This window comes from Dama dama, chromosome 5 (assembly GCF_033118175.1).
Source record: "Dama dama isolate Ldn47 chromosome 5, ASM3311817v1, whole genome shotgun sequence".
Taxonomy (NCBI): Eukaryota; Metazoa; Chordata; class Mammalia; order Artiodactyla; family Cervidae; genus Dama; species Dama dama.
The window spans coordinates 19,967,603-19,993,032 of record NC_083685.1 but is presented as its reverse complement, the minus strand read 5'-3'; the positions used below and the strand labels follow the sequence as shown (position 1 = coordinate 19,993,032).

The 25,430-nt window shown below is 42.3% G+C and overlaps 1 protein-coding gene across 1 annotated transcript in view; it reads left to right on the top strand.

Moving 5' to 3' along the window:
* Positions 1 to 25,176, top strand: part of HCAR1 (hydroxycarboxylic acid receptor 1) — a 44,500-nt gene extending 19,324 nt beyond the window's left edge. Inside the window, exon 3 of the transcript XR_009692697.1 lies at positions 25,141 to 25,176. The gene's annotated coding sequence lies outside the window, so the exon portion shown is untranslated. The remainder of the gene's footprint in view (positions 1 to 25,140) is intronic.
* Positions 25,177 to 25,430: the final 254 nt, after the last annotated feature.

Genomic DNA, 25,430 nt, shown 5'->3' with positions numbered 1-25,430 from the left:
TGGAATCTGAGCCGCAACATGAGGTAGTTAAGTCAAAAATTACATATGCGTTAGAACAAGGATGGGAAAGAGTTGGGAATAAAGAAAAGTGATTTAATCTGGAAGGGCAGTACAGACAGGATTGCAAGAGCACTTTGCTTTTGTTTAGGGGGTGGTGAATGCAGCTAATAGTATGGTGAATGCTGCTATTAGTATTTGTGTATCAAAAAAAGGAATCTGGCCAGGCTGGGATTTTTGCATAGGAGGGGGAAGAGAAAACTTCCTACAGAATGGTTTCAGTTCTGAATGCTGAGAAGGAAAGGAGATGTACTGGTTTGAGGTGGTGATCAGTCCAAGTTTCTGTTACATGCTCATTTCCACTCATTGTTCTTTAGCAAGATGAGGCTTGCTTTGACATAGTGACTTGGATGCTGATAAGGAAGGCAGATACTTGGACTCCTGGCCAAGGAAAAGGAAGAAAGATGGATATTTTGAGGTTCTGAAGTGTTTTCTGAGCAGTTTGCTTGTCTGATTTTTCAATTAACTCCTAGAGACTGAAAGTTAAAAGCTGAGATCATCTTTCTTAAAGAGGAAGAGATGAGGAGAGAAGAGCTCAGAGGAGAGTAGGGATTCCCCTAGACTCAGATGCATGAGTCAGCAGGGAACCCGTTTGTGAAACTCTGATTTGTTCAGAACAACTGAACAACTCACATTTGTCCTTTTGTTCATTCATCCCATCAGCTTGATGCTGAAAGCTCAGTTTCTCTGTACACCAGTGCCGAATCAAAACTGGGAGACAGAGATTTGGGTGAAGTAGAAAAGAATAGCTTTATTGTTTTGCTGGGCAAAGGGGGCTAAAAGCAGGCTAATGATTTCAAAACCGTGTGTCCCCACTTGGGGAAGATAGAAGTTTTACAGTAACTGTTCAAAGAGGAAGGCATGATCAGCTTGTGGACATTCTTCTGATGGGTTGATGGTGAAGTAAGTGGGAGTCAGCACCATCAGCCTTCACGTATGGTGTCTACATGCTGGTGGGGACCATAACATCATTAATTGTTAACTTCTCTGACCTGGAGGGGGTTTCAGTATCAGCAAAATGGCTCAAAGATATTGTCGTATGTTTCCCCGATGGGGAAACAGGACCTTGCCCCAAGGCTGCTCTTGACTGTTTCTGCCTGGTGTCGCATCTCCTTCCTTCTCTAATTGACAACTGCTTGAGTCTGCCCATCGGAACTCAGGGAAGTTTGTGGAGGCTGAATGAAAGCTGTTTTTTATAATCAAGGAAATGGGGGACACAGAAAGTCTTTGTGCCCAGGAGCCCCACAGGGCCCTGCTTGGCATCAAGTTTTTATGTATTAAGCACCAACAGTGCTGTGGCATTCTGAGTGGTTGGTGGAAACAGAGCAAGGAACAAGTTCCCGGGGACCCTCTTCTCCTACAACTTACATTCACACTGGGGAGGTGGCCAGACAAGAGGTAAACAAATAAACGGAAAGGAAGCCTGGGATGACTGTGAGGGCCATGAAGCCAACAAAGCAGGATGACAGGCTAAAAAAGGCGTGGTGCTGGGCTGACTAGGATGTGACCGAGAGCTGAGCCATGAATGACGAGATGGAGCAGACAATGCGAGAATCTGGAGGAAGGGCATTCTAGGCAGAGGGGATGGTAAATGCAGAGGCCCTCGGGCGTGTGAGTCTGCTAATCTCCCAGGACTGTCATAACAAAGTAACACAAAGTTGGTGGCTTAAAAAAAACAAAAATTTGGGATTTCCCTGGTGGTCCAGTGGCTAAAAATCCGCCGTCCAATTCAGGGGACATGAAGGATTCAATTCCTGGTTGGGAAAGTAAGATCCCATGTGCCACAGGGCAACTAAGCCCACACTTTGCAACTAGAGAGAAGTCCGTGCACCACAACCAAGATCTGACACAGCTGAAAATGAAAATAGATAAATACTTGGGGAAAAAAGGCAAAATAGTATTCTCAGACAATTCTGGAGCCTGGGAGTCCAAATCAGGGGGTCAGCAGGATCGATTACTTCTGGATGCTCTGAGGAGAATCCACCTCATGCCTCACTCCAAGCTTCTGTGGGTTATCACATTCCTGGGCCTGCAGACACATCACTCCAGTCTCTGCCTCCATCTTCGCATTGTTATGGACCAGGATTCTTGGCCTCCTTAATCAATAGAAATTGATAAGTGGCCAGAAAAGAAATTCAGGCAAGGCTTTATTAGGACCCTTGTGCCAGCAAGGTGGGGAGTGAGAGCAAGTAACAGGTTCTCTTGCTGGCTTGCTCCTTGAAGAGGGGTGAACTTGTTCCTTATATGGGGTGAAGGTAAGGTGTGTTCAGGGGTCATTCCAGAGGGGTGGCTTAGATGGTTTGCAACCCCTTTCGTGGTGATGTGTGCAGGGGGCATGCACATCACCCTGCTTTTGATCCCACCTCTTCATAAGTGGCAGTTGGGTTTTGGTCTTTTTGTATCTTTTTGTTCATAATTTGTCCCAACTGCACATGTACACAGTTATTTTTAGTCCCCTGTAGCTTCTTGTATTGTGTTGCTGGAGGAGACATTTGTCTAAGTGTGAGAACTGCAGCAAAGGGTCCCAGGTCCCCAGCTGTCTCAACATGCCTTCTTTTCTCCTTGTCTCTGTGTCTTCTCCTTTTCTGTCTCTGATACAAACACTTGCCACAGGATTGAGGGACCACCCTAGCCCAGGAAGATCCCAGCTCGACATCCTTCCCTTAATTACATCTGCAAAGATTACATCTGCAAAGACCCTTGTTCCAAATAAGGTCACATTCTGAGATCTTGGATGGACATAGCTTTTGGGCCAAGTCAACCCACTGCAGTGAGGAACAGAGGTGAGGTCAGATGACTGGGTACAGTGAGTGTGAAGTCTTCTACCCAGTGAGGTAAAGAACCCTGTTGTGTGAAAATAACAAAAGATTTGAGAAAAAGATCATACCATATTAAAGGAAAAAGAGGTTAAAAACAAGATAGGATCTTTGTTCTCTTTGAAAGTCTGTCTATGTATATATACCTGGAACAGCAGATTAGAAAAACATAAATTGCAGCCTTAACTTTGATTCTACCTGGGTGATGAGGTTAGAGACGATTTTTGCTTGTCCATCTGACTTTTCCTTAGTATCATCTTCCTATCATCTTCCTTGATCATCAACAATAGTTATTAAGAGAGCAGTCTCCTAAAGGGAACCCTTCTACACCATTGGTGGGAATGTAAATAGGTGCAGGTACTGTGGAAAACAGTATGGGGATTCCTTAAGAAACTAAAAATAGAGTTACCATGTGATACAGCAATCCCGCTCCTGTGCATATATCGGAGGAAACTCAAATTTGAAAAGACACATGCACCCTAATGTTCACAGCACCACTATTCACAATAGCCAAGACATGGAAGCAATCCAGTGTCTGCCCACAGATGAATATACAATTCAGTGTGCTATATACAACAGAATATTACTCAGCCATAAAAAAATGAACTAATGCCATCTGCAGCAACATGGATGGACCTAGAGATTATTATATGAAGTATAGTAAGTCAGACAGAGAAAGACAGATACTGTGGATAACATATGTGAAATCAGAAATATGACACAGATGAACTTATTTATGAAACAAAAACAGACTCACAGACATAGAAAACAAATGTATAGTTACCAAATGCCTTCAGCAAAGTTGATCTCGGTTCTCTTGCTTCCAAAGTTTCTGCCACATTACAAAACTCTGGGGAATACAGAGGTAATTAGCCAGCCTTGAGGAAGAAACAACAGTTCACATTGTCCCAAACCCAAACAGATGTGGATCTCCAGATGAGGGGGAGGGATAAATTAGGAATTCGGGATTATCAGACACAAACTACTTATTTACTATGTTTATCTATATATAAAGTAGATAAACAACAAGGTTCTACTGTATAGCACAGGGAACTATATTCAATATCTTGTAATAAACCATAATGGAAAAGAATATGTATATATATATATACATATATATAAATAACTGAATCACTTTGTTGTATATACCCAAAACTAACACAATATTGTAAATCAACCATACTTCCATTTGAAAAAAGAGAGAGAGAGAGAGGTCTATTAAATTCTGTTTCCCTGTCCAGGAGAATGCCAACAGAGAGCAAGCACAACTTCCCTAGTGGTACAGTGGTTAAAGACTCTACCCTTCCACTCCAGGGCATGGGTTCAGTTTCTGGTTGGAGAACTATTAATAAGATCCTACAGGCCGCACAGTTCAGGCAAAAAATTAAAAGTAAAAAAATGAGAGCAAGCAATAACGTTCTGGGCTAAACCAATGATGTGGTCTGTTCAGTCTCAAATTGTGTGTGATACAGTGTTTGTGTGTGTGTAACTCTAGGTATGTGTGTCTGTGTAGCTATACATGTATTGGAAGGGCCAGTCATCATCATTTATGCATCTCTTTTTCACTGATTTCTCTTTATTTTGAAGGATACCAGTTCTTGGGGTCATGAGTTCCCTGAGTTTCACTCTCTGTTGGACTTCCTGCTAGCTGCCCCCAAACAACGTCTTCCAAGCTTCAGGAGATTAATTACCCCTATGTCCAGAACCATAAAATCAGGGGTACAAAATCATGTTTGTTTCTGACTTTGTGAACTCCTTTGCCTTTCCAAATTTATTAGCCTGCCTGCCCCAGGGCACCTTGCATGAAGGGAGGGGATTTAAACTGCACCTGGTATAAACATGCCTTTTGGTTTAATATTCAAAACACTTCCTAACTATTGTCTTTGGAACTTACAGCAAGCAGCTGGGGACCCAGCTCACTTCTCTCTTCCCCTGCTTGCTTCTGCAATCAGTCTTTAGCTGACTAACACTGCCTTGGCGAACCACTAAGTACTGGCAATTGACCATTTACAAATCAACAGAGATATGGGTCAACTCCTGCTCCCCCATCTTTTAGTTAAAATGGATGACTTTTTCAAATTGGAAAGAAATTTTTGATGAAATTCTTCAGGGCTTGAAGCTGGGCTGTTTGTGTTACTGGAAATTCCTTTCCCACTCTCTCATGGCATAGAAAGATGCCTTACTGTAATTGTTTAACTCCAGGTACTTATGGATGAAGTAACCAAGATACACTTATATTAACTTGAAAAAGAGAAAGAGAAGAAATATAGTGATGTATCTCACAGAAACTAACAGAGAATTAAATCAGGCACGGGCAGACCCAGGAGACCAGTTCACAGCTCTTCACTGCAGCTCTGAACCATAAACATGAGTCAACCCTCAATACCTGTGTCTTTTAGGTCAGATTCTCATTCGAGAGAATCTGATTGGTCCCAAATCACACTTTATAAAAGAGTCAGGAGGACAACCATCAGCAGCAGCTATGTAGAGTCACTTTTTTCTTCTTCTAGTTTTACACAGATATAATTGACACACAGCACTGCAGAAGTTTAGGTGTACAGCATAATGGTCTGACTTACATACATCATGAAATGATGACCACAATAAGTTTAGTGAACATCCATCATCTCATATAGATACAAAACTAAAGAAATAGGAAAAAATGTTTCCTGTGATTAGAACTCTTAGGATTTATCCCCTTAACAACTTTCATCTGTAACATAGAGCAGTGTTAATTATACCTATGGTGTTGTACATCACATCCTAGGAGTTATTTATCTTATAACTGGATGTTTGTACCATTTGACTATCTTCATCCAATTTCCCCATCCCCACCCCTACCTCTAGTAACCACTAATGGGTATTTTTATTTACTATTATTTCTGAAAAATATTCTTATTTATTTATTTGGCTGCGCCAGGTTCCAGCTGCAGCACACAGGATCTTTAGTTGTGGCGTGTGAACTTTTAGATAAAACATATAGGACCTAGTTCCTTGACCAGGGATGGGACCCAGGACCCCTGCTTTGGGAGCATGGACCACCTGGGAAGTCCCAAAGGGGTATTTTAAAACTACTGTTTATGTTAAGACATGCTTTTTGGCAACTGTTCCTGCAATAACATTTCAGACTACCATCTAGGTCACTCATTTAAAAAGCATGTTTGTGCCTTCAGCAAAGTTGATCTCGGTTCTCTTGCTTCCAAAATTTCTGCCACATTACAAAACTCTGGGGAATACAGAGGTAATTAGCCAGCCTTGAGGAAGAAACAACAGTTCTCATTGTCCCAAACCCAAACAGATGTGGATCTCCAGATGAGTTCTAGAGCCTCTCTAAGGCCTTCCCAGAGATTTTAAAATCTTTGTAACGTTATATGTTACTTAATAAACTCAAGTTCAAGAAATATTCTTTGGCAGGCTTAGCTATGGTGAATACCTGGCCATGACACTCTGTTTACTGTTTTGCATCTTCCATGACAGCTGAAATGTGGCTATTGTGCAGCCAGTGCTGGATTCTCTTGGGGCACAAATTTAAGACTTGGTCACTCTCTGTCTCTTCAGTGAGAAGAGGTTTGCATGTGGCATTGCAAACATCAGGCCTGATCACAATCTCACGGCCCTGTCCTATGAAAGGCAAGCACTTCTAGGTTCTTAACAAATATTGATATACTGGGTGCTCTGGCCACACCCTGAGAGGGATTCATAGGCATGAGTGAATTGGGAACAGTACATGACATTCCCAATGCAACTGCAAAGAAGAGAAAACAATTGCCTACTAATGTTAACATCATGAGAAGCTCTGGGCTGGATTAAGCACAAGCTGGAATCAAGATTGCCAGGAGAAATATCAATAACCTCAGATACGCAGATGACACTACCCTTATGGCAGGAAGCGAAGAACTAAAGAGCCTCTTGATGAAAGTGAAAGAGGAGAGTGAAAATGTTGGCTTAAAGCTCAACTTTCAGAAAATGAAGATCATGGCATCTGGTCCCATTACTTCATGGCAAATAGATGGGGAAACAATGGAAACACTGACAGACTTTATTTTTGGAGGTTCCAAAATCACTGCAGATGGTGAGTACAGTCATGAAATTAAAAGACGCTTGCTCCTTGGAAGAAAAGTTATGACCAACCTAGAGAGCATATTAAAAAGCAGAGACATTACTTTGCCAACAAAGGTCCATCTAGTCAAAGCTATGGTTTTTCCAGTAGTCATGTCTGGATGTGAGAGTTGGACTATAAAGAAAGCTGAGTGCCAAAGAACTGATGCTTTTGAACTATGGTTGGAGAAGACTCTTGAGAGTCCCTTGGACTGCACGGAGATCCAACCAGTCCATCTTAAAGGAAATCAGTCCTGAATATTCATTGGGAGGACTGATGCTGAAGCTGGAACTCCAATACTTTGGCCACCTGTGTGAAGAAGTGACTCACTGGAAAAGACCCTGATGCTGGGAAAGATTGAAGGCGGGAGGAGAAGGGGACGACAGAGGATGAGGTGGTTGGATGGCATCACCGACTCAATGGACATGAGTTTGAGCAAGCTCCGGGAGTTGGTGATGGACAGGGAGGCCTGGCATGCTGCAGTCCATGGGGTGGCAAACAGTCAGACATAACTGAGCGACTGAACTGAACTGAACTGAACCGATGTTAACAGACTGAAAAACAGAGGGTTTCTTTTTAGCAAGCTTACAGAACATCCCTTCTTTGGAATACAATGCTTCGGTCAAGAAAATGGTATTGATTCAATTTTTTATTTCAGTCAAAGAACACAAGGCAAAGATAGACTCAGTCAGAGAGGGGTTTTAGTTCCCTGACCAGGGATCAAACCCACAGCTCTTGCATTGGCAGCATGAAGCCTTTACCACTGGACCACCAAGTAAATCCCCCACTCACCATCATTCGATCACCATAAATTACTACATCTAAGATTTGTTCCATGCTGTCTGCCAGACACTACTCTATTTTCCATGGATGATCTCATTTCATTCTTTCAATAACTTCATAGGGTAGGTGCTATTTCATTTCACAGATAAAGGAACTGAGGCCCAGGGAATCTGAATAATTTGCCCAAGGTCATACAACCTGTAAGAGATGAGCCAAACATAGGCATGTGTGAGGGCACAGTGTTTGAGGGAACAAATGTAGGCAGTCGGACTTCAGAGTCTTTGCCTTTAAAAGTTCTGAAAAAACACAAAGTGAGAGATGAACAATATGAACTGTAAAAAGTAGGGTGAATACTTTGACCCATTAGGGCTCAATATTTCTGAAACTTTTCAAGTTGCCCTACCAAGAGGGATCTCCCAGGTCCAGACTGAGCTCATGTACTTAAGCTTTCAGGCACAGTACCAGGCACTAAAGGGATCAATAAATGATAGTTTCCCTTCTTCCAAAGCTAATGGGTCATTGAATTCTTTCTTCCTTGTTGAAGATTCTTCTTGTCTTTCTAATAAAGCTACCATCTCACAAGGAGGCAGGTCAAGGATGTTCAGTGCAACAGTGTTTGTAATAGTGGAAACCAGGAGACAACCTAAGTGCCGATTAGGAGGGGAATAGATAGACACCAGTACAGGCGCCCATCGGAATACTGCATAGCAGGGAAGGAAAAAAGTGGACAAGAGTTACTTTCATCAACAGAGCTAAACCTAGAGCATAACATCTAGAGCCAAAAGCAAGCTGTCAAAAGATTCATGCAATGTGATGACATTGTTGTAAATGTTTAAGACATGCTGAGCAAAATAACACGGATTTTGGAAGCACTGATATGTAATAAAACAAAAATCATGGATGAGAAGGATGCATAGCAACTGCAGGATACAGATGACCTCTGTAGAAGGAAGGAGGGAAATTTGATGGATGGGAGGCCTCAATTGTCTCTGTAATGCTTTTACATTTTTTTTTTAGAAGAACAATCTGCAAATGTCCTTCAAAGTGGGAATGGCTAAACAGCCTGTAGTTTCTTTTTCGGGCAATGAAATGTTTGGGAATTAGAGAGAGGTGTAGGTTGTATAACACTGAAAATGTACTAAACGCCACTAAACTGTTCACTTTAAAGTGGTTTATTTCATGTTATATGAGTTTCATGTGATTAAAGAAAAGAAGAAGAACTGCTGCAAATCTGTAGAGCAACTGTCCCTTTTCTCTAGTTCACCCTTTCTCCCATCCTTCATTCTCTGTCCCCAGTCCTCTTCTGGGTCAGGCAAGATCCCTACTCCAGAGGCAGTGGTCTGAGAATGGAATTAGGGTGGGATACTAGGTCTGAGGGGCAACCCTGGTGATTCAGATGGTAGAGTGTGCCTGCAATGCGGGAGGCCCAGGTTCGATCTCTGGGTCAGGAAGATCCCCCGGAGAAGGGCATGTCAACTCACTCCAGTATTCTTGCCTGGAGAATCCACGGACAGAGGAGCCTGGTGAACTACAGTCCATGGGGTTGCAAAGAATAGGACACGACTGAGTGGCTAACACACACACACACACACACACTAGGTCTGAGCCAGCATCCATTGTGATTTCTTATCATCTGTAGCCTGGGCAGTTCTCATATAAACATTTTCTTCACTCTAAAAACCCAGTGGAGAAAGATCACCAGCTGCTGTTTGAAGAACATCTGGGGTGGTTGTCAGGTTGAAATGAAGTCTCTTCCACAAACTGAAAATGGTTGTACATTGAAGTTATTGTTTACAAGATCTCAGAGATACTATAAAAGAATATTTGAAAAATTGAGTCATTTTTGTGTTTGAAATGAAAACTGAGTAATTTCTGACTCTGGCTTCCAGAGAGCTTGGTGGGGACATGTTTTATTTCCTCATCTTTCTTTGTCACTGATGGGAGCTGACATTCTCACACCCTAGAAACAGCCCAGTGGTCCCATTGCCTCCCAAGCAGCTTCTAACTTGATCTCTGGGGAATCCTGGTTTCTCTGGCTGGGGAGTTCCTGTCTCCCACCTGTTCTTATCCCAACCTCTTTCTAGAGCCCAGCCAGTTTTGTTTTAGGTCCTTCAATGAACCACACTGGAATCAAAGCAAGCTTAAGAGGAAATTAGACAGCACATAAACTCTGATGTCTATTAAGAGCTGATTTGTGTCCCCTTTAAATTCCCATGTTGAAGTCCTAGTCTCATAATGTGACTGCATTTGAACAAGGGGTCTTCAAAGTGGTAATTAAAGTTATATCTTTAGGGGTGGGGCCCTAATCAGACAGGACTGGTGTCTTTATAAAAAGAGGAGGTTTTTGTTTTTTTAGATTCCACATCTAAGAGATATCACATATTTCTTTTTCTGTCTGACTTCACATAGTATGATCATCTATAGGTCCACCCAAGTTGCTGCAAATGGCATTATTTCATTCTTTTTAATGGCTGAGTAATATTCCATTGTATATACATAGTACCACAACTTCTTCTGTAGAATCTAAAAAGATACAAATGAACTTATTTATAAAACAGAAACAGACTCACAGACTTAAAGAATGAACATATGGTTACCAGCCGGGAAGGATGGGGGGAAGGGATAGTTAAAGAGTTTGGGATTAACATGCACACATTGCTATATTTAAAATAAATAAAATAAATAACCAGTAGGGGGAAAAATTTTAAATGAAAAAAAATAAAGAGAGATTATGACACAGACATGCATAGAGGGAGACCATGTGAGCATCTGGGGAAAGATGGTCATCTACAAAGCTAGGGAGAGGCCTCAGACAAATAACCCTGTCAATGCCTTGGACTTCTGGCCATCAGACCTGTGAGAAAAATTAAAAAAAAAAAAAAAAAAAAACTTTTCTAAATTTTTTTTTTAAAACTTTGTTTTATAGTGGCCCAAACAAACTCATAGCATCTGATCATCTTTGTCCTGTGCCTCAGTCAGCCAGTGGTTTTGGAGTTTGGCTGGAATGCCTTAGGTGATTATTTAAAACCACTTATCCCCTATTAATTTGAATAGGATTTCACCTAAGACCTACTGTGCTACAAAGCAGACAAATTCAACTATAGAGAAAGTAGAACAATAGCGTTAAAGACAGGTTGACTTTTCATAGGCAAACATGATCCAACTGCTTTGTCTTAATACATATCTTTTGTTTAATGATGGAAACCAATCTCAAAATTCATTAAAATGCATGCTTTTTAAAAAATGAATGAGAGAAAAAAATCACACTGTCCTCTAGGGTTCCCATAAAAGCAGACATTTCATTCATGATTTCAAAAACAAAGTTAAAAAAAAAAAAGCTACTAAAATAATTATAATCCACACAGAAAAAAAACTGCTGAATAGTCTTACCTACTGTTATTATTTCTAACAGAGTACTCACATAAAACTCAAAAATTATCCTTCTAAAACAAAAACTGAATCATCCTTCTTTTCTTACCTTAAAAATCTTCAGTTATCAAAAGAAGAGAGTTTGGGGCTTCTCTGGTGATCCAGTGGTTAAAGACTCTCAATTCAGGGGGTCTGGGTTCCATCCTCGGTTAAGGAACTAGATCCCCCCATGCCACAATGAAGATCCTGTGTGCCACAACTAAGACCTGGCACAGCCAAAAAAAAAAGTATAAAGTTTCAACTCAGCACAGCCTTTGCTGCCACGCAACCTGGTAACAACAAGGTTGGAGGTGGAGGTGAAAGAGAACAGCCTTTGGAATCAGATGCTCCTGGGTTGACATTCCAGCTTTCCCACTCATTGGCTAGGTGTTAGGGATGCAGAGAGGATGAAAGAAGTCCTGGGCCTAGGACCCATACAGATACGGATATATTTTATACTGAGATATACTTCTCATGCTATAAAATTCATCTTTTCTTTTTTAAGGTCATTTAAGGAAATGGCAATTCATTCCACTGTTCTTGCCTGGGAAATCTCATGGACAGAGGAGCCTGGCAGGTTAGTTTTTAGGGTCACAAGAGTGAGACATGACTGAGTGACTAAACCACCACCAATATTTTGTGGAGTAGCTTGTGTACTTTCTTATATTCTTACATTCAAGAGACTTTCTTTCAGATACATACCTAAAAGGCCCGAGAATGACAGGACAACCAGAACACATGATTCAAGCTCCTGTCCAGACCCTTCACCTATCTTTCCCATTGAGGAATAAGCCAGCACTTCCCCCCTACCTCAGCTGCGTAGTGATCAGTCCTTTATTACTGATAGAGTGAAATAAAATGGAATTTAGGAGAAACAACCAGCTGGTGGAGGGAAGCCTGAGAAACTTCTAAGAGAGACTGTCTGCAGCTGATTCTGGCAGCCGCGGCAGTGGCTGCATGCTGGCAGCGGTGACCATGGTGTCCTGGGTCATAGGCTGGCTCCTGACACAGACTGGATTCCCAGCCACCCAACCAAGACACACGCAACTCCCTGAGGTCTCTGCCCTCCAGCCCTCAACCACAGTTCAACCAGGGACGTCAACTAAAAACAGACTTTGGCACTCGATCTTAGCCAAGAGGCCACAAAATGATAAATTCATTCTGTTAAAGTATAGTTCAGCCATTTTTTGGAATATTCACAAACTTGTGCAAACACCACCACTCCGCCCATCCACTTCAGGGGGCTTGGGTTTGATCCCTGGTGCAGGAACTAAGATCCCATACGCTGCATGGCATGGCCAAAATAAGTAAATAATAAATAAAGTAATTATAAAAGGGTTCACTGAGTTCCGGACTGGTATGATGAGATAAAAGTCCAATGTGGTCATATTCTGGTAAAATTCCCAAACCTTGAAGATAAACATCTTATAAGTGTCAAGTGGAAAGCAGAAGATATTCATGAAGGAAAAAAATCAGATTGAAATTGGATTTTCATCTAAGCTATGGAAGGATGACAGTGGGACAGTATCTACAGAGAAGAGAGAGAAAGGACGTCAACCCAAGAATCCTCTATCCAGTTTCCAAAATACTTTCCATCCATGTGGCAAAAGGAGAATAGTCAAGGATTCAGAGACTAATTCCCAGGACTCTGTCTGTGGAAACAACTTGAGAAAAGACTAACAAAACTACAACTGAACCTGAAAGGAAAATTGAAAAAAAAAAAGAGAGAGAAAACAATATTAAGAATGTAGGCATGAGATATCTTACATCTAAGTGGATCCAGGGACTTCCCTGGTGGTCCAGTGGTAAAGTCTTCACCTTCTAATGCAGGGGGTAAAGGATTGATCCTTGGTCAGGGAGCTAAGATCCAATATGCTTCATAGCCAAAAAAACAAATAAACATAAAACAGAAGCAATATTGTAACAAATTCTATAGATTAAAAAAAAAAAAAAAATGGTCCACGTTAAAAAAAGAAAAAAAAACTTAAAAGCTTAAGGGGATCCAGAGAGGGATTTGTGTAACAGAAAAGGACTCTTGAAAGCAAATGGACATCCCTTATGGGTTCTGTTTAGTTGCTAAGTCATGTCCAACTCTTCTCAATCCCATGGACTGTAGCCTGCCAGGCTCCTTTGTCCATGGGATTTCCCAGGCAAAAATCCTGGAGTGGATTGCCATTTCCTTCTCTAGGGGATCTTCCTGATCCAGGATTCAAACTCATATCTCCTGTGGCTCCTACGTTGGCAGGCAGATTCTTTACCACTGAGCCACCACAGAAGCCCAAGGGAGTTCTAAGAAATACTAAATTATCTCAACCAAATTTCAGAGATTGGTGAATAGGGGTGGGTGGGGAGGAAAAGTGTTTCATGGGTCTCAGTGGGGAACATGGGGAAGGAGAGAAGGAAAGAGAGGAAGTGAAGTGGTCTACAGGTCTTATCCTGGAGGGCTGAGAAGAGAAAACAGATTTAGGAGCTGGGAGGACCATGCCCCTCCCTCATTGTGGGACATGGTGAGTTATATGCCTCTGATGATCAGATCAAGGAAATTCACATGAAGGAAATGAGGAGTTCTCCTTAACCAAGCTTGGGAACTCAGAAGCTAAGAAAGAAAAGAAGGGTATTTGACTATGTAAACATTAAAATGTTTTATGTGACAAGGGATACCAAAAATAAAGCCAGTGCAAATGATGGAGCTGGAAAAATATTTGTAATACAAATAATAGTCACCAACCATGGTTGCCTAACTTACTGGGTGCCACGCACCATCTTATTGACCTGTATTAACTCCTTTGTGTGTAGAACAACAGTAGGAGGTAGGAATTATAATATTGATGATGATCACTACTTTATAGATGAGAAAACTGGGGTGTAACAAGGTTGAATGACTTGCAGAGGTCACATAGCCAGTCAGGGGCTAAGTTCTGATGTGACCCTTGGCAGCCTGCCCCAGAGAAGGATGGTCTTAATCACTTCTCTGCAATGAAGCCAAAGGCCAAATGGATACTGTCTAAAAAGCTTTTATGGGGACTTCCTTGGTAGTTCAGTGGTTAAGAATCTGGGCTTCCACTGCAGGGGGCCGAGGTTGGATCCCTGGTCAGGAAACTAGATCCTGTACGACACAACTAAACATCCCGCATGCTGCAACAAAGACAGAGGATCCCATGTGCTTCAGCTAAGACCTGGGGCAGCCAAATAAATAAATACCCATTGCTTTCTCCTATTAGACATATCATCTTTTTTTTTTTTTCCAGAGATTTTTTTTTTTTTAATATGGGTCATTTTTTAAGTCTTTATTGAATTTGTTACAATATTGCTTCTGTTTTATGTTTTGTTTTTTGATGGAAAGGCGTGTGGGATCTTATTTCCCTGACCGGGGATCAAATCCATACCCCCTGCATTGATACATCATCTCACAAAAAGAAAGCAAGCCAATTCTCTAAAAATTAAATTGATTAATTTTTTTCAAAAGAGCTTTTACAAATTGACCTGAACAAGACAAACAAAGATGGAAATGGACTTTAGATTATGAACAGATTACTTATAGAGGAGCAAAACCAAATGGTCAACAAATGAATATAAAGCTCTTTAAATTGCACAGTGGTCAGAAGAACGGAAATTAAAGAAGCAATGAAACAGTGCATCCATCAGACTGATTGATGTAACTAAAACCAGCAATGCTCTCAAGTGCTGGCAGGAATATGGAGAAAAGGGTACATGTAAAGTTTTGTGACCATTTGGGAAAGCAATCTGGCAACATCTGTTAAAATGGAAACTAAACCCTTTGGCCCATTAATCCCACTCATGGGAATCCATCCCAAAGAAATAAAAATACCAAAACTTAGGGACAAGGATGTTTATTAGAGCATTGTTTTGTTTTTTTTTGTGTGTGTGTTTGTGTGTGTGGTAGGAAACTGGCCACAAAATGAATGTCCATCAAAAGGAAAAGGGAAATGATGGAATAAATGATGCTATACTCACCCTATATATATTGTAATAAAATTGATCGGTGTCTGCAACCTGGCAGCCTGTAGGCCCCGAGGCTTGGCAGATGTATTTTTGGTGAGCCAGCAATGTTTTTATAAATTCCTGCAGGCTTCTGAGTCTAGGACCCCTTGCAAATGTTTTCACTAGACACAAAGTCTGTCCTTGAAAGGGCCACAGTACACAAATATGTGGTATATGTGAGGTATTACCCTTTTAAGGGGGGAAGCCAGGGTGGAGGTATTGGTGAGGATGTGGAGAAATTGGAGCCCTCATATATTTCTGGTATGAATGTAAAATGGTGCTACCACTGTGGAGAACAGTTTGGTGGGTCTTTGATAAGTTAAATGTAGAGTTACTATAGGAACCCAGCAATTCCACTCCTATGACTATATCCAAAAGAACTGAATGGGTGTTCAGACAAACACTTGAACACAAATAGTCGTAGCAACACTATTCACAGTATCTAAAATGTGAAAACAACTCAAAAGTCCATCAGCAGATGAATGGATAAACAAATGTGGTCCCATCCATCTGAACATACAATAAAATATTTTTCAGCCATAAAAAGGAATAAAGTGGGACTTCCCTGGCAGTCCTGTTGTTAAGATTCTGTTTCCACTGCAGAGGACACAGGTTCTATCCCTGGTCCAGGAAGATCCCACCTTCCGTGGGGCAACTGGTACACCACAACTACTGAAGCTCTCACACCCTAGAGCCTGTGCTCTGAAACAAGAGAAGCCCATGCACCACAACTAGAGAGTAGCCTCGTCTCCCTACAACTAGAGGAAGTCTACACCCAGCAGCCAAGACCCAGTATGGCCAAAAATAAATGGGTAAAATATTTTTTTAAAAGGTTATGATGAGTGAAAACATTATGATGAGTGGTAGAGGCCAGACATAAAAGACCACTTATTTCAAGGCAAATCCATAGAGACAGAAAGTAGATTAGTAGTGTCCGGGACCTGGGGGGTAGGGGAGGGAGTTGTGGGAGAATCAGTTCAGTTTAGTCGCTCAGTCATGTCTGACTCTTTGTGACCCCACGGACTGCAGCAGGTCAGGCTTCCTTGTCCATCACCAACTCCCAGAGCTTGCTCAAATTCAAGTTCATCAAGCCAGTGATGCCATCCAACCATCTCATCCTCTGTTGTCCCCTTCTCCTCCTGCCTTCAATCTTTCCCAGCATCAGGGTCTTTTCCAATAAACAGGCCTGCTTAATAATGGGTTTAGGGTTTTTGTTTGGGGTAATGCAAAAATTCTGGAATGAGATCGTGGTATTGGTTGAACAACATTGTGAATGCAGTTAATGCAATTTTAAGATAGTTAAAATGGGCTTCCCAGGTGGCGCTAGTGGCAAAGAACCTGCCTGTCTATGCAGGAGACATAAGAGACATGGGTTCGATCCCTGGGTCGAGAAGATCCCCTGGAGAAGGGCATGGCCACCCACTCCAGTATTCCTGCCTGGAGAATTCCATGGCCAAAGGAGCCTGGCAGGCTACAGTTCATAGGATCACAAAGAATAGGACACAACTGAAGCAACTTAGCTTGCATACACGTTATACATATATTTTATCACAATAAGAAAAAATTCACAGAGAGGGACTATTAGTAAAAAATTTTTTAAAACTCTGAAAAGGTAACCAGGGAAGGGGCAATAAAGGAAAAGGGGTTGAGAAATACTGGAATAAAGACTAGTCTATGGGAACTTCCCTGGTGGTCCTGTGGCTAAGACTCTGCGCTCCCAATGTGGGCGCTTGGGTTTGATCCCTGGTCAGGGAACTAGCTCCCACAGCCACAACTGAGAGTTGGCATGCCACAGCTAAGACCCAGCACAGCCAAATAAATAAATAGAGACTAGTCTGTGCTTCAGCATAGTAAAGATCATCAGCCTCAAGGAAAACCTAAACAATTCACCTTAAAAAAAAAACACACAAAAAAAAACAGTGAGAGGGGCCTCCCTTGCAGTCCAGTGGTTAGGACTCCAAACTTTCACACTGTAGCCCAGGTTCAGTCCCTGGACAGGAAGTTAAGATCCCACAAGCTGCTTGGCACAACCAAATAAATAAATAAAACAGTGAGGGATCTTGTAAATCCTTGAGGTAAGCCAGCCTCCTTTTCTCTTTCTAATCCAGGATTTGGGGTGTGTTCTTTAATAGCCCACAAGGCTTTGAGTTTAACCACCGTTCCTTGTTCAACTTTTGTCTGACTCTGTGTTCCTTGGGAACTTCTGGGTTACCTGAGGTAATGAATGTTATATAAGCAACTGAAATGAGCTTGCTAGGGAAACTGTCAAGTCTTGTGGAGGTCTGGGACCACACTGTCTTTTTTTTTTTTTTTTTAAGATTATTTTTTCGATGTGGACCATTTTCAAACTCCTTATGGAATGTGTTACAATGTTTCTTGTTTCATGCTTTGGGTTTTTGGCCATGAGGCACGCGGGATCTTAGCTCCCTGACCATGGATCAAACTGGCACACCCTGCACTGGAAAGTGAAGTCTTAACCTCTGGACCGCCAGGGAAGTCCCTAGATAATACTGTCTTAGCTTACATCCAAATACCATCTGATAGAAGACACATCATTACGTGCCATGAAGACAGGAAATGAATGTACACCCACTGTGGCAAAATAATTTTGAAAATGTTATCATTTTGAAAACGTTCGACTGATATTTTTAGTCTTGGATTTTTTTATATTATTTTAATGCCCAGTTTTTAAATTTCCTATGTCACTCTTGAGCATATATAAAAAGGAAAATGGAAATAAACTGGTTATGGTACTTCTACAATGCCTTTCTACTTAGAATCTGACTCTTCTGATCACTCTTCAACACAGTCACACTGAGGTCTGTGTTTTTCACTGAGCATCATCCTCCATGACTCAAGAATGCTGATGATGCAGCATTTCTTAAAAGACTGAACCACAGTTGGCACTGGGCTCTACTGCCAACTTAGGGATCATGCAGGGAGCCTCCTTCTGAATCTTCCAATGGGAATGTTGCTAAACATGTCTGATCCTCTTCTTGCCTCACCCCTCCTCCAACACCTGGGCTCTCAGAAGTGAGAAGAGTGCTGCACTGTTTCCCAGAGGCATTGACACACTTCTTGGGCCTTTCAATCCCCCTGCTCTTGGTGCGCACCTTCCTGCAGGCAGGCAATGTCCACCACTTCAGGACTGCTGCCTCCACAAACACAACAGCTAAGACACCAGTGGTTAAGACTACACCTTCCATTGCAGGGGGTGCAAGTTCGATCACTGAGCAGGGGTCAGGGATCAGGTGTAGCCAAAATAGAAACAATGCCAGCTATTGTTAGGCACATCCCAAGAGGTCAAAATGTGAAGAAAAACAAAAGATACATTTTAGCTTGTTATCTTGTTATTTAGTTGCTAAGTTGTGCCCAGCTCTTTTGTGAAGCCATGGACTATTGCCCTCCAGGCTCCTCTGTCCATAGGATTTCCCAGACAAGAACACTGGAGTGGGTTGCCACTTCCTTCTCCAGGGGATCTTCCTGACCCAGAAATCGAACCCACGTCTCCTGCACTGGCAGGCGGGTTCATTACCACTGAGCCACCAGGGAAGCCCTACATTTTAGCTTATATCAATGAAAATGGTATGACAGAAGAAAGAAGCTCTAGAATTACCTCTATTCTTATGATGTGGCCTCAGTAGGTCATTGTTCTGACTTCTGACTGTCCTCTTTTGGGGTCTCTTGTCTTGTGCCCAACTCCAACAAAAGCGTCTGTTTCTTGCGTATTTTATGTTCAGACTTCCATAAAGAGAGGACCTATCTGGACTGTCACTGTCCAGCGTCTTACCCTATATGATTGTGTCTAAACAGTCACTATCCTATGGGAGAGAGTTGAATGGTGATCCTCAACCTATTCAATGTCCATGGCTTAATCCCAGAACCTTAACTTGTGAATGTTACCTTATATGGAAAAAGGCTTTCGCAGATATAATTAAATTTAGGATCCCAACATAAGATCATCCTGGATTATCTGGATAAGCTCTAAATCCAGTGACAAGTGTGTCTCCTTATAAGAGACACACAGAGAGGAGAAAACCATGTGAAGACAGAAGAGAATGGAGTGAGGTGGCCGCAGGTCAAGGAACACTGGGGACCCCCATAGTTGCAAGTCACAAGAAAGGTTCCTCCCTTGAGCCTTCATGGGGAAGGTGGCCCTGTCAACACCTTGACTTTAGATGTCTGGTCAGACATCTGTCAGAGATGTAATTTCTGTCAGAGAATAAATTTCTATGGTTTTAAAGCTCCAAGTGTGGTGGTAATTTGTTACAGCAGCCCCAAGAAACTAACATGCAGTATAAGAGTGCCTTTTTGAGCAAAGCTTATGTACCAGGCCAGGTTACAGCTGTCAGTCACCCAATGGATGACTCCTCCGGGCTGGTCTAGTCAACTGAAGCCCGGATGGTGACACGACACGGCTCCTCTCACAGCACAGCACAGAGGGACACGGGAATTGCATTTCGGTTTTGAAGACATCCCCAGCCTGGCCTTTATGGGTCTAAACAATCCTTCATTTTCAAACCTAGTGTTATTTTTCCCATGAACATTCTGTTGGAAACAAATGAGTCCCCATTGTACTCTAAGTAGTGTCCCTGGAGCCTGCACTTGGCCTTGCTGGCTAATTGAGGGACCTCAGTGACATTGGCTGGAGTCACCGCTTTCCCTTAACCACTCATTACAGGAAGTCTGCAATCGTCCCTTGTGTCTGTTGTCAGGGAGGGTCTAATCAGAACACTTCCTCTCTTCCACACTTTCACTGTGCCCTGTGTTTTTATTTCTTTGTCGCATTGATCACAATATTAGTTTTAAAACAATTTGCATAATCTCAATGCTCATAGCAACATTACTTAACAATTGTAAAGAAAGGGAAGCAACATAAGTGACCATCAACATATGAATAGATAAAGAAGATATGGTCTGTACACTGTATATTTATATATGCATATGTAATATATTTATATATATACATATATATAATAGATACAGTATAATACTACTCAGCCATAAAGAGAACAATATTTTGCCATTTGCAGCCACATGGATGGACTTAAACAGCACTACTCTAGGTGAAATAAGTCAGACAGAGAAAAATACTGTATGATATCACTTAAATGTGAAATCTAAGAAATACAACAAAGTCGTGAATATAACAAAAATAATGCAGACCCACAGATACAGAGAACAAAGTAGAGGTTACCTGGGGGAGGGGAAATATGGGGTAGGGTAGCAGAAGATACAAGCTATTAGGTATAAGGGCTTCCCGGTGGCTCAGCAGGACAGAATCTGCCTGCAGTGCAGGAGCCGCAGAGACATCGGCTCAGTTCCTGGGTTGGGAAGATCTCCTGGAGGAGGGCGTGGCAACTCACTCCAGTATTCTTGCGTGGAGAATCCCATGGACAGAGGAGCCTGGTGGGCTACAGTCCGTAGGGTTGCAAAGGGTCGGACATGACTGAAGCAACCGAGCACACATGCATTAGGTATAAAATAAGCTACAAGGATATACTGTACATCACAGGGAATATTGCCAACATTTGATAATAACTATAAAAGGAGTATAACCTTTAAAAATTGTGAATCACTATACTGTACACTTGTAATGTTGTAGCCACGCGTTCTGGGAAACAAACTCACTCAGAAGGACAATGCAGATAATGGAGTGCAGTTTATTTACACCAGCGGGCCCAAGGCAGAGTCTCCTCTTAGCCAAGGACCCCAACCAGTGTTCGTGAACACCTTATATACCCTAAGTGTACTTGCTCAAACCCACTTCCCCAAATTCCTTGAAACTAGTCTGGACAAGGTGAAAGAGAGATATGATCAAAGTTAACCCATGATTCATGTGTCACAAGACTAGATAAATAGTGGACATTTATCAATAGGACTGTGGTCATATCACGATAAACATAATGGAATCTACCACTTTGTTCTGTTACAGAGATAATGAGCATATTCTTTTAGGCGATGGAGAGTCCAAGTACAAGTCCTGAGGCTCTCTTATCTGGGGGGTCTGGTTTCCCATTGGTATGCCATTTCTATAGACACCGGGCACAAAGTTCAGAGTCTACTGGGAGGGTGACCATGCGTGTAGCCTAAGGTTCGCAGCCTGGCCTGAGATGGAGTCCAGCTCTGTCTGTTTCGTCCTTTAGTAACTTACAGCAAATATACTTCAATTAAAAAAAAATAATTACTGACAGGCAAATGATTTTTAAAATATTCTGCAGAATTATTTATTTAACCTCAGCCTCCTCTACCACACTGTTATTAACAGCTCCATGAGGACAGGAGCTAAGCTCTCTGCCTTACCATACTCTTTCCACTGTCTTTCCCAGTGCCTGACACATTAGCAGATGCACAAAGAATATTTGTGGAATAGATGAAAAATGAACTCCATATGGCTTGGTAGTGGAGGGAAAGGCAAATCTGGGTACATAAAGAAGAATCTCGATGACATTAAATTCATGGGCGTTCTCTGAAGAGGGGCGGGTAGGGGTGGTGGGAGGGAGGCACAAGAAGAAGGAGATATATATCTACCTATGGTGATTCCCATTGTTGTACAACAGTCACTAATACAACATTGTAAAGCAATTACACTCCAATTAAAAAAACAAATTAAATAATTAATGGAAGTTCTTTGAAACACATTCCCAGTGTCTCTACAAAGCAAGCACACCCTGCATCCACCAGGGTCCTTCCTCTAGTGTTTTCTAAGAGCTCCCATTTCACCTAGGTTTCATCGTCTGACACACGGTTTATCAAGACCCTAGTTGCCACACTTCTTCCTTAAGGCAGATGTTTGCAGGATGAACAATCCCCAAAGGAAAGGCTGCTTGCCAGGTAGAAAAGTCAAGTTCACACCCTTGAACACAAAGCAAATTGCTCTAACAATATGGGGAGGGATGGCTGACAGAGGATTTGCATACCTGTGTCACAGTGTTCATGCTCAAGATCACCACCTTCTGAAAATGGCCCTCTTCCAAGTGATGTTGTCCTTCAGAGGTGACTGGGTTCCACCCCAGCTACATGGTGTCAGTCTCAGTTAGTTTTGGACAGTCGTGGTGGTCTCACTCTCCTTGCCAAGACATTGCTGTAGGCATGGAGATGTAACACAGCTCTGATCTCTAGGATGTGAGGGGAAGTCTAGGGATGTTTTCAGAAAATTTCCTTGTAGGGACTTCCCTGGTAGTCCATGCACTTCCACAGTGCAGGGACATCGTCCCTGGTCAGGGAACTAAGATTCCACTTGCTACGCACAGTGCCCCCTCTCCCCCCCAAAAAAAGAAAATCTCCTAGTAACTCCATTCCTAGGTATATTTCCCAAAGAACTGAAGCTCAGTTACCCAAATAAATACACATACAGGCATGTTCACGGCAGCACTATTCACAATTGCCAAAAGACAGAAACAACCCAAATAGCCACCAGCAGCTGAATGGACAAACAAAATATGGAATATTCAAGCAATGGACTATCAGAAAAAGGAATGAAGTGCTAATGCATGCTCCAGTGTGGATGGATCTCAAACACACCAGACTAAGTGGAAAAAGCCACACAAAAGGCCCTATATTATATGATTCCAATTATGTGAAATGTCCAGAATAGGCAAATCCTTAGAGGCAGAAATATTAATAGTTTCCCAGGAATTGGAGAGAAGGGAATAAGTAGTCAGTCCCTGTTTAGTGAGTATTTTGGGGGTAATGCAAATATTTTGGAACTCAATAGAGATGATAGCTTGCAAACATTGTGAAGGGATTAAATGCCACTGAGTTGCTCACTTAATTTTTCTTTCAAAAATTTACTTATTTTTAATTGAAGGATAATTGCTTTGCAGAATTTTGTTGTTTTCTGTCAAACCTCAGCATGAATCAGCCATGGTATACATATTTCCCCTCCTTCTTTAACCTCCCTCCCCATCCCACCTCTCTTGGCTGATAGAGAGCCCCTGTTTGACTTCCCTGAGACATAGGGCAAATTCCCGTTGGCTATTTATTTTACATATGGTAATGTAAGTTTCCCTGTTACTCTCTCCAAGCATCTCACCCTCTCCTCCCCTCTCCCATGTCCATAAGTCTGTTCTCTATGTCTGTTTCTCCATTGCTGCCCTGCAAATAAATTCTTCAGTACCATCTTTCTAGATCCCATATACATGCATTAGTATATGACATTTATCTTTGAGTTGCTCAATTTTAACATGTTGATTTTAAGTCATGCAAATTTTACCTCAATTAAAAAAAAAAAAAGGAACTTTGGAAATTCTTGCCTAAGGATGTAATGTTTGGAGTAGCTGAGCCCTTTTGTGAGGTGATAAGCCAAGGCCAAACCAGCACAGTAAAGGATGGCTGAGTGGAAAGATGGAAAGAACCTGGGCTCAATTACATCATTGGCAAGTTCTGGGAACTCAATATCTGAACTTCAGGTTATGCAAGATAGTAAATGCCCTCTTAAAGCCATTTCTAGTTTTGGCAGCAAGATTTTTATCATCTGCTGCCCAAAGACCCCCAAGGAAGGTTCTGAAAAAGCAAGGCAAAGGTATTGATTTTATCCAACCAGGAGCAAGAACTGCAAGACTAATGGTAACCATGTTCATGTGTCTCTTCCTGGAGCAAAAACATACCCTCATGAGTGGCCACAGCTAAAATGAAAGAAAGAAACCTTTTCAGCTTGTAGGTAGATGGCTAATGACAAAGAATTCTCAGGACTTCCCTGGTTGTCCAGTGGTTAAGGCTTCACCTTCCAATGCAGGAGGTGCGATTTTGATCCCTGGTCACGGAACTAAGACCCCACGTACCTTGTGGCCCCAAACTCAGAAAACATAAGCAGAGTTTTAATAAATTCAATAAAGACTTTTAAAATGGTCCACATCAAAAAATGATTTCCCTGGTGCTTCAGTCGGTAGTCTGCCTGCAATGTGGGAAACCTAGGTTCGATCCTTGGGTTGGGAAGATCCCCAGAGAAGGAAATGGCAATCCACTCCAGTATTCTTGCCTGGAGAATCCCATGGACAGAGGAGCCTGGTGGCCTACAGTCCATGGGGTCACAAAGAGGACATGACTGAGTGAGTCACTTTCACTTTCACATCAAAAAAATCTTAAAAACAAAAGAATTTTCAAGTGCAGTCAGTTCTCAGGGCGAGGCAAGGAGTATGTGTGTGTATATATGTGTGTGCTCCCCAAAGACGAACCCCAGTCTCACATTCCCTGTCTCAAACCAGTCTTAGCACTGAATATTTCAAAAACCAGATGGACTAGCTTTAGGTACAATATTTAAATAATTATAAATTATTATAATTATAATTATATAAGAGTGTCAGCTCTGAGTACTGCTGGCGAGATGGAATCGCTAGCCACACCACTGAGTTTGTGTGGCTTCTCTTGAGATTTGACAGATTAGCATCAAACCCTGAAACATGACTGAACACTGTGGAAAACTCATGCTTTCTCTGTGTGAAATGTCAATTCTACATGGTAAAGGTGAGCACTTTCTGCTTCAAAGTCAAGTTAACCTTTTGCATCACTAGGCTGTGACTGGGAGAAAGCAGAGGAAGATAAGTGGATCCCTCTCCACACCCTTTCCCTCACTTTTCTGTGGTTCTGGAAAGTTCTGGAAATGGCCACCTGTTGGGACTGTTCTCCACAGGCCAATAAGGCCCATGCTTCCCCAGTTTCAAGAGCCCAGAGTCAGCAACAGAGACATCCATGGTTTAATGGATGAGGGAACTTACATGTCTGAAGCAAGGTCCTAGAGCAACATCCCACGTGCAGTGGACGGCGGGCAGGACGTGGCGACAGTCTTTGCTCCTGAGAGGGAGGGGAGATTGCCAGTTGTAGGGGAATTGAGGTCAGGAGAGTTCACTAGTTACCAGGGAAACCAGCAGAGAGACACACCCCTCACCGCCCCTTTCGTTCAAGGAAACAGTGACTGAAACTGCCCACTCTTGCCAGGCACCATCCTAACCATTTTCATGAGTTATTTTATGACAGGAGGAACACAGTAAGGAACACGGAACTAACAAGCTACCACCAACTGGAAGAATTCGGGAAAAGTCAGAAAGAGACGCCATGTGTCCTACCACCTCCCAGAATCCTTCTCGCTGGAATCCATCTTGGCTGAGCCACGCCTGCACCACCAGGAAGAAACCTGAGTCGGAGTGATTGGCCAGGAACAACCCGGAAATTATTCACAGCACCGTAAAACCCGAGACTGCAAGCCAGGTGGCAGAGCAGTCCTCCTGGGTTCCCTTGCCCTCCTGCTCTCCACCTGGGCGCCCCCT